Source organism: Anguilla rostrata, chromosome 8, assembly GCF_018555375.3.
Source record: "Anguilla rostrata isolate EN2019 chromosome 8, ASM1855537v3, whole genome shotgun sequence".
NCBI classification, from domain to species: Eukaryota; Metazoa; Chordata; class Actinopteri; order Anguilliformes; family Anguillidae; genus Anguilla; species Anguilla rostrata.
Genome location: NC_057940.1, coordinates 49,218,661 through 49,228,661, shown reverse-complemented (window position 1 = coordinate 49,228,661; position 10,001 = coordinate 49,218,661). Strand labels below are relative to the sequence as shown.

Sequence of the window (10,001 nt, the reverse complement as noted above, 5' to 3'; positions counted from 1 at the left end):
TTGCATTCATTCATTTTAAGATGACATTTTCTATCAATCTGGTCATACTGTTTGAAAGTGTTAAAACTCAAGGTTATATCTCTATAAACTATGTTATGATGCAATGGTAAGTTATAATAGTGATAACTGAAAAGCATTTTAGACCATGAAATTACATTTCTACCGATGTATAGGCTGTTTCAGCTGGCATAAAAGGACACACATTGTTTCTCCTGCGTAAACAAACCATAACTTTTTTAGTAAGCATGCTGAAAATGTCACGCACCAGCAAAAAAGTTCCAAAAATGATTGTTGTTTTGCAACAAAAATTTGTTCTCCAATGCATAAGTCTAAACAGAAGACTCAGCATTATGAGGTCTTGAAAGAAATGAATGAAGTGAATATTTCTCAGGAAGACACTGAAAACAGATTTGACTCCACAGCAGAGAGCATGTTATGTGGAAAATAAATATCAACAATATGCCTATAACAGCGGGATATAAGGGATCAAATGACCACTAAAGTGAGCACTCCACCCCCTACCCCTCTCCTTTTCACCCCATGGCACACAAGTGAGGGCCATTCACGCCTGAAGAGCACCAGAAAATTTTAGGTATTAACTGCTGAGTCCCATTAAGAGGACATTTATCACATTTACAAGTCATTAGTAGAACAGGAAATGGCATAATATAACACTCTTTGGATCTTGATTTATTTGGTGACGGACTGACGGGCTGACCTAGAGATATGAGCACCAGCGTCATAAAAACGCAAGCTCAGTTCTAAATTATTGATATAATAAACACAGCATTGTTGCACACGGCCTGTGAGAGACAGAGACAGAGACAGAGACATTGTGCAAGTGATAACGCTAGGCTTCTTTGCGCTATATAAAAAATGTTTGATACTTATGCAATTCAACAAACTGTGTAGGCTAAGAGGATTATTTTTTTAATTCATAGAGTGAAATAAGTTGAAAATGAGTGCTTATGTTCAGTATCTACATGGGTCTATTAAAAAAAGACATGGATTCAGTTTCATTTTGGACTTTTGACTGACTGTACAAGTGTTATTGTCTATATTTGTGTTATTTTACTCTATTGGACTTAATTACAGTGAACAAACTTTGATTTTCATTTAACTGATTCTCATTTGTTGATGGCCATTTGTGTTTTCTAATGAGGATGTTTATTTGTAGTTCTATTTATTGTTTATTTATTGCTAACCAAAACTTTTTGGTTGTTCGGTTAGTTTTCATTTGTTTTTATCGGGAAAACTCTATTCTAAAATTGCTCATTTTGGGGAAAAAAACAGGCTGTGTGTGCCCAGATATGCTGGCAGGTTACAGGGGTCCAAGAATTAGGCTAGTCTTTTATCAGAAGCCAAGCTACTGTCCTATTTATACTTCTAACTGCTCATTTGCAAAACAAAAGGAACCTCTATGGTGCAGGTTAGATGGATATTTACAAATGCACTTCTAGATAATTTCACTCGCTTTCATGCAAACTTTGAAAGCAAAATTATAATTGCATTTTGCTCCCATGGGTTTTAACATGAATGTTTAAAGTATTTATCTATCCAATTGTCTTCAATAAACGAGGAACTAGGCACCAATGGCAGTCGCAACAATTGATCTTAAATCAAATCAAAATTAACCACTATTTTATTGAATGCTTACTGCAGGCATATATACCTCATGTGAATTTAACATGAATTACATTACAGACTGCGCTCAAAATTTGTCTGACAATAGTGCAGTATTTTTTCCGCTTTGAAGTTAAGTTTTGTAGTTAAGAAAAATATAAACTAAAATTTTGCATGTCACAGTATTCGTTGAAGCACTTGGGTGCGCAAGACAAATATATCTGTGGTGTGCGCTGGGTCTTCTGCTGGAGCAAATTAAAATGGGCTATCAACAGTTAAACTAATTAATATGAAAAATACAAATAAATTCGTTGCCTTTCATTTTTCGATTAGTTATTTCATTTTAAATGTCTAACGTTAGAAAGAAAGACCTATTCTTTTTTTAGCGCAAGTCCACATAGTAGTGCGGTATACGTTATATTCTTCTTCGATTTCGTTTCATGGCAAAATCGAGAAGAAGCGAAGCAAAACATTCCGTTAACTTAGCGTTGAAATCGGACAAACTAACGTCTGTTAGCTTTTGTTTGATGCAATATCTGTGTAATAATGAGGTGCATTGTACCTGGCTGTTATAATGCCCCCGTTAAACTTGCCTAGAAAGCACACTTTCATAGTTTTCCATGCTATGCAACAGACATGGCTGGATGTAATCAGACACCCCAACATAACAGCCAAAGAAGTTTGCAAACGAGGACTAAGAGTATGCAGCGACCACTTTGAAGCCACCAACTATCAAGGTGACCGTCTGAAGCCTGGAGCTGTACCCACCGTTTTCCCATCGTTGGTCGAACCGCTCGTGGTAGGTACTATGCGGGCTGGCTAACGCTATCGAGTCTGTCTGTGATACATAGGATGTCTACCACAAGTTGCCGTTTGTTCTGGGAATAGCCTGTGGTTCCTTGATCTCAGCCCGCTCCTGACTCGCTCTCGCACTATCAGCCTGCAAATTAGCCAGCTCTTCTTCTGTGTATTCTGGCTCAAATCAATAGGGCACAACAATCTCATGATCAAAAACAAAATCTCCTTTGTTCTCAGACATTTTCGGTTTCGCTAGCTAGTAGTCATACAACACTATTTCTACAACCAACCTAATGTTATTGTCTGCAGGTACGCCCACATCTGAAGTCACGCAATGATATTCATTCTGGAGTTTGACACTAAACTGCCAGGGTCTACTTCCTGCATTTGTAAAGGAAAACATCAAAACAGTGGAAAATATTAACATAATGAAATAACTAATCAAAAAATGAAGGGTAATGTATTCATTAGAAGGACAATATCAGTCATGAGAAGAAGTGTTATAAAGAGAAATTCCCCTTTAAGTATAAATTAACACAATCCGCTCAAGATTGCAAAAGATTATTCCATGACCTTGAAAGTATATTTAGGCCTATCATATTTCAGATATGCATTAAAATAATGAATTTATCTTAATTTGTTTTATCTGGGCTAGAAAACAGCATACTGTACCTCATCCCACTCTATAGCAACTGCATGGTCATCTACTGCTTGCTGTACCACGTGGGTGTGCTGATGATGTCTCTCTTGCCCCCCTTGACCTAGATTCAGATTTATCTTTGACCATGCTTCTGACAGCTTCCTTCTTGCGGTCTCGTTTTCTCTGTTGATTTGTTCCTCAATCCTCTTTTCCTGCTCCAGTCTTTCCAAACGCCGCAGTTCCGCTTGTCTGCGCAACTCTTCATTTCGTTTCTGTTCCTCTTGTTGCTGTTGGCGAATGCGGTCTTCCTCAATTTTTGCTTTTGGGAAAGGGAATAAGTAGTTTAAAAAGGAGCTCCATACAAAAATATGGATAATCTCCTACAATTGTCTCTTATGAATTATCTTTTTACTTTAACGTGAATGCAATACCTGATTTTGGAGCAGGTGGGTACAATACGTAACAGAATTGTAGAATTCAATCAAAAAGCATCTGATTATCAAAACTGACAATTTCATTCAACTTCTGATTTTTCAATTTTCCATTCTTTATCCTCCGCACTAAAAGCTATATCAAAGTAATACAATCAGGCTTTCACTCGGCTAGATGTTTCTTCACTTTATTCTGAGAGGATTGACTGTTTATGTTAAGTTGTTGTCACTGGGAATAAGCTTCAAATAGCCCGATTAATAGGATTATTTGGCTGCATGTAAATGTAGCCAGCGTCTTCCACATAGGAGCCACCTCTCACACACACACAGACACAAAATATATATATAGCTTTATATTATTTCACATGAGCCATAAATGTATTGTTTTATGATGTAAGTAAACATTTTCATGTCTTACAGGCACATTTGGCATGAGCACATACAGTTGAAGCCAAATGTTTACCTACGCCCAGGCTAAATATAGGCTATTCACAGCTCTGCACATTTCATGTTACCATTACATTTCTTTCGGCAAGTCAATTAGGGCTTCTACTTTGTTCACATCAGAGGTAATTTTAAACCAATCAATTAGAGACAGATTTATTTCAGCTTTAATTCACTGTATCAGAATTACAGTGGGTCTCTTTAAACAGTTTGGAAGATTCCAGAAATTGATGTAATGACTTTTTAGAAGCTTCTGATTGGTCAATTGTCATAATTAAGAGTTCATTGGGAGTCCATTGGCACCTATGGCTGTATTAAAGGGCCTACCTTTAGAGCCACTGTCTTTTTGCCCTTGATACCATGAGAAAATCCAAGCAACTCAGCCAAGACCTCAGAAAACAAGACCAGGTTAAAACCTAGTATATGGCTGGACCTCACAGTGTATCCTCTAGGATTTTTTGTTCAGCAGCGGGGGAAAAGGGTTTTGTTGTACCTGACACTTGACTGCAAAACAAACTTTAGAACATATTTATTGACATCTATTTATTCATACATAATGCCTCTTTGACCCACTACTTACAAAGGGCCTCAGTGGCAAAGTTAGCAGCCTGGCTCTTGTCTACCCATTTAGGGTCCCAGCCTGATAGCCTGTGCTTAGTCTTCGTTTTCTCTCCTCTCTCCTGTCCTCCTCCACTCTCCTCTCCACTCATCTCTTCCTGCCCTCTCTCCTGCTTCACTCTGCTGTCCTGCTCCACTCTGCTCTCCTGCTCCACTCGCCTCCACTACTCCTGCCTGTCTACTTGTCTAATAGGTTACATTTGAGAAAGAGTAACATTAGATAATTCTCTCACAACAGAAATATTTGATCACACAACCAGTAAGAACACTGAAATATTGTAGTAGCCACCACTAACGTTACATATTTTAGAAGGCATTTCTTTCCCTTCAAAACTTCAGGGCATAGCTAAGAACCTTCAGCCCCTCCCTAGTGAAAGCACCTATTATCGACCACCTTGAGGGGCGGGACGTGTTTCGACCACCTGAACCACTAGTGTATTTACTTCGTATTTATTAGAGAAAACTGGACATCGTTACCTATTAAAATGTAAGTCCTGTAAAAATACACATAATAAACTGTTGTGGCGTGGATCGGGGCATGCCCCCGCAGTGCCCCTCCCAGCCGGATATTCATCAGCTCAAACCGACCACCAGGCTCGCAGTTCAGGACCCAGGACAGCACCACTCTGCGAAGCCCAGCCACAGGACCCTGGAGAGCGGCAACCGGGAAATTCCCCAACTCCCTCATTGGCATTCATCACACCTGAAGTCATGAGGCCACACAGCTGCCGCTACTCCAGGGAACGAGCTGGAGCTTAAGAGGAGGCCTTTGTCTCCCTTGAGCAGAGGGGTTTTCGGGCGAGACCAGAGCGGCGAAATATCTGTGTGTAAATTTGTACTTGTTTTGCAGAGCCAGCGGAGACGCGGACCACATCCCTCTTCGCGCTTCAAAGAGGGATCCCCTAAGCTGTCTCCGGGTCATCACTACTTTAATTTCAGTTATTTTACTTTACTTTAATTTAGTTTAAAGAAGAAACTTTTTGTTGTTGAGTACGGCTTTGATTTTCGTGCTTACTTTGGTTTGATTAAAGAGCCCTGTTGGGCTATTTTTCCCCAAACCTCCGGTCTGTGTATTTCTGTGCCGCCCCGCCTGCACCGTCACACCCAGTACGGTGCCACACTGTCTAAATGTAAAAAAAAAAACAACAACTTCATACATATACATTTAGTTATCTTAATACAGCCTTTACTATATCAACTTTAAGACAAGCCACACGCTCTCATCGCGACCCATTAAACCCAATGGCGCAGACGTTGCTTCATAATTTCAAACTGCTTTCCTAACTGCTATTTTGCGTCCTGCAACTTGGGTTACAACAGTGAATATGTACGAATTCCTGGACGTGCCGATAGCAACCACCTTTTCTCATATTAGCCTGTATGGGGTGGTCGATGTCCCCTTAGCAACCAAAAGCTAGCGATGGGCCACCTCTGACTTATTTGCCAGCACTGAAAAAAGTAGCTAAAGTACTGAAAAAAATAACCACTGGAAGATAACAAGGACATTTTTTCCTACATAACTAGTTTGTTACCGATATTTCGCCTGTTTCATAGTTGCAAATCTGTTTACGTTACCTAGCTAACGTTAGCTGGAACACTATTTCACGATATATTGTTAATATTAATAATAATTAGTTGGCCATGAACATCAATAGAGAATACATTGCGAATGTTTATTTAAACTGTAAAATCTATCTAACTTAAGGTTAGCTAGTTAAATCTACCTTTTTCTTGTTCTTCGGTAGTGTAATCCTATCCTTTGCCCTGTTTGTCACTCTTCCTGAGGAGAAAATGCTGTACTCGCGTTGTTGTTTATTTGGTTGTCATGACACACGTGATCCGACCGACCAATGCTGTAACTTCCTCACTCACTCAGTCAGTCACAGACATTCGCGTTTATTGGGCTGGCCCCGCTGTTGCGGTCCAGCCAAAACTGTGGACCTTCACAAGTCAGGTTCCTCCTTTGAAACGATTTCCATACAACTGAAGGTACCACAAGCATCTGTACAAACAATTGTATGCAAATATAAAAATCTTGGTACCACACAGACACTGCATCGTTCAGGAAGGAGGCACAAATTAACTCCCAGGGCTGAACAAACTTTGATCCGAAAGGTTCAAATAAACCCCAAGACCACAACAAAGGAACTGGTGAAGGAGTTGGAGGCATCAGGTACCAAAGTATCTACATCCACCTTTAAGAGAATCCTACATCGCCATGGCCTGAAAGGCTGTCGTGCAAGTAAGAAGCCCCTACTCCAAGACCGGCATAAAAAAGCCAGAATGAACTTTGCAGGTGATCACTAGGACGAAGACCTTTTGGAGTGTTGTTCTCTGGTCAGATGAAACAAAAACTGAACTGTTTGGCCATAATGATCTGCACTATGTATGAAGGAAAAAAGGTGAGGCTTTTAATCTGAAAGAACACCATCCCAACTGTGAAGCATGGGGGTGGCAGCATCATGTTGTGGGGGTGTTTTACTGGAAAAGGGACTGGTGCGCTTCAGAAAATAAGCTTCATGAGGTTTATCTAGAAATATTGAAGCAAAATCTCAAGACATCAGCTAGAAAGTTAAAACTTGGTCGCAACTGGGTCTTCCAGCAGGACAACGATCCTAAGCTTACCTCCTTACCTAAGTTGTAACAAAATGGCTTAAAGACAACAAAGTATTGGAGTGGTCATCACAAAGCCCTGACCTGAATCCAGTAGAAAATTTGTGGACTGAACTGAAAACGCGTGGCCGAGCAAGGAGGCCCACAAACATGACTGAGTTCTGTCAGGAGAAATGGGGAACAATTCTGGCAAAGTATTGTGAGAAGCTTGTGGAAGGCCACCCCAAGTATTTGATTCAAGTTAAGCAATTAATATGCAATGCCACCAAATACTAACAAAGTGTATGTAAACCTCTGGCCCACTGAAAATCTGATATAGTACATAAAAGCTGAAATACATCTGTCTCTTAGCTATTATTTTGAAATTACCTCTTATGGAAATAAAGTAGGTACCCTAATTGACTTAACACAGGAAATGTATGGTAACATGAAATTACGTGGAGTTGTGAAAAATTGAGCTTGAATGTCTTTAGCCTAGGTGTATGTAAACTTTTGGCCTCAACTGTACATGTAAACATATGTAAATGTTTGCTGAAAATACAAAGGCAGACAGGCTCAGTAATGAATGGCTTTGGTTTGGTAAATTACACTCAATAGGAAATATATGAAAGTGGCCAGTTTTATAGTATTGACATATATTTTGCTGCCATATATTTCAACACATTACATATTTTTCAAAAGAATTTTATAAGCATGCTTTTATTTGCTTATGGCACCGCCTCCCACTGTCTGGTCAATGCTCCCCAATATGCAACCAGCATTAATGGGCGATCAGATCAAAACATGTCTTGTCTTCTTGGAAACTTGAGGCCTGTTGCTCTGTCTTGATTTTGTGAAGACTACTGACATGTGCTAAAGGTCTTTGTTTATAACATCCCTAGGCAACCCATCACTGTACTTGGCACAACAAGCTATAGGCTCCTAATACCACTGCTTTCCCAGACAACTTCATCATTAACACTAGAATGGCCAGGGTCATCTGACCATTATTGGATGAGTCCAATGGTCAAATAAATATGCACTCAAAAAAGTTACAACCACCCTTCCTTACTTTTCCTAAATAGGTGTCCTTTAGATTCCTATGTTGTTGAAGTATTAAAAAAAAACATTTAGAAAAAAGTTAGAATGGAAGTTAACATTTTCACATATGTATATATCCCCCTCCCTCTCCCCCCGCAAGCTTGTGTACCCCATACCCTACAGTGAGCTTCATGTTTGGGACAAAAACATTTTTTTTCTGTGTATAAAAAAGTGCTGTAATTTCTACAGGGTAGAATAAAAATACCCTTTAAATATCCTGTGACCCTTATTCTACTGTATATCCATTGACCCCTATTCTACTGTACATCCAGGTCCCCCTATTCTACTGTATATCCAGTGACCCATATTGTACTGTATATCCAGAGCTCCCTACTTCCCTCTGCACTGCCTTGTCTACAGCTGATGCTCCTTATATGCAGGGTGTCCTTTCCCTTGGACACTTAGTGGAATTAAAACAGCAACTGTCTGTTCAGATGGCCTCTGTAACTAATAGTCCAGCCAACTGCCCATTTATAAGTACAGCACTGCATAGATTACTGCGCTAAGTTCATTCACCATATTTTGGCACTGGTTACAGCTAATTGACAGTATCTTTAAAAAAGAAAAACTTACCATAGTTGGGGCAAGTACTAACTTCATCACATGTACTACAATGCAGCTCAAATAGAGATCGGTCCCAGCTTTCTTTTATGGTGAATGTGGTGTCGCGGCCGCCTCCAGTATGCAGAGATAAAGACACTTCTCTCTGATCTCCATATGTCAGATACAGCTCTGATCGATTGAATGCGCCCTCCTCAAAATGTTTAGATTCCCAGGCACTCAAAGTGCCGCTTTCCTGAAGGAAAGAAAAAGTAATATACATTTTTAATATATATTTATGTATTTTTCATTTTTAAGGTTTTAGACAGATTCATTCAAGTGAGTAAGTGAATCACCTTTAATTTGTCACGCAAAAAAAATAAAATATTAGGCCGCCATCCATTTATCAAATCAAGGGGGAATTTATCTGAGTAGTGCCAAGTGTACGGGGTCTCATTCTTCACAGTGACCGAGTACTCGCCCCCCATGGTTCAAGATCTGGAACACAGAAAGGAAGCTTTTGTTCATCAAGCCTTCACCGACAGAACTAAAAGGGTAAACACACACAGCCAGAGCACAAACATAACAAGAAATACTCTGTTCAGGAATAAACATAAAGCATTACAAGAGATTGCAGAACTTCAGAGGAGGAAAGAAAATCATTGTTTTACATTATTATTTCGTAATTTATTTAGTTCAAGGGGGAAACAGACTGAAAACAACCTCTCATTTACAAATGTGATTTGCACGTGATGGAACCAAGCTAAAACATTGTGCAAATCGGTAACACTTTATTTGACACCTCGCTTATAATGTTTTCATGATAATGTCATAAGTGCTTCATAATGCTTCATGTCGTGTGCCATTATGTGTGTCATAAACTGTCATAAGAAAGTTCGACTTTGTCAAGACAGTGGTATGTCATATATATTTTTGAGCGTCATCACGATATACACTACATGGCCAAAAGTATGTGGACACCTGACATCCAACATCTCAACCAAAATTATGGGCATTGACATGGAGATTGTTCACCTTTTGCTGCTATAACATCCTCAATTCTTCTTGGAAGGCTTTATACTAAATGTTGGAGCATTGCAGCAGGGATTTGCTTCCATTCAGCCAGAAGAGCATTAGTGAGGTCAGGCACTGATTGGGTGATTAGGCCTGGCTCGCTGTTGGCTTTCCAATTGATCCCAAAGGTGTTGGATGGG

The 10,001-nt window shown here is 39.6% G+C and overlaps 1 long non-coding RNA gene across 1 annotated transcript; it reads right to left on the bottom strand.

Annotated features, from left to right (window-relative positions):
• Positions 1–2,013: 2,013 nt before the first annotated feature.
• LOC135261859 (uncharacterized) lies at positions 2,014–9,110 on the bottom strand. The gene is made up of 2 exons (XR_010332049.1): positions 8,821–9,110; positions 2,014–3,380 (listed from the first exon to the last, which is right to left on the bottom strand). It is a non-coding gene; the product is annotated as an uncharacterized LOC135261859 (long non-coding RNA).
• Between the last annotated feature and the right edge of the window lie 891 nt (positions 9,111–10,001).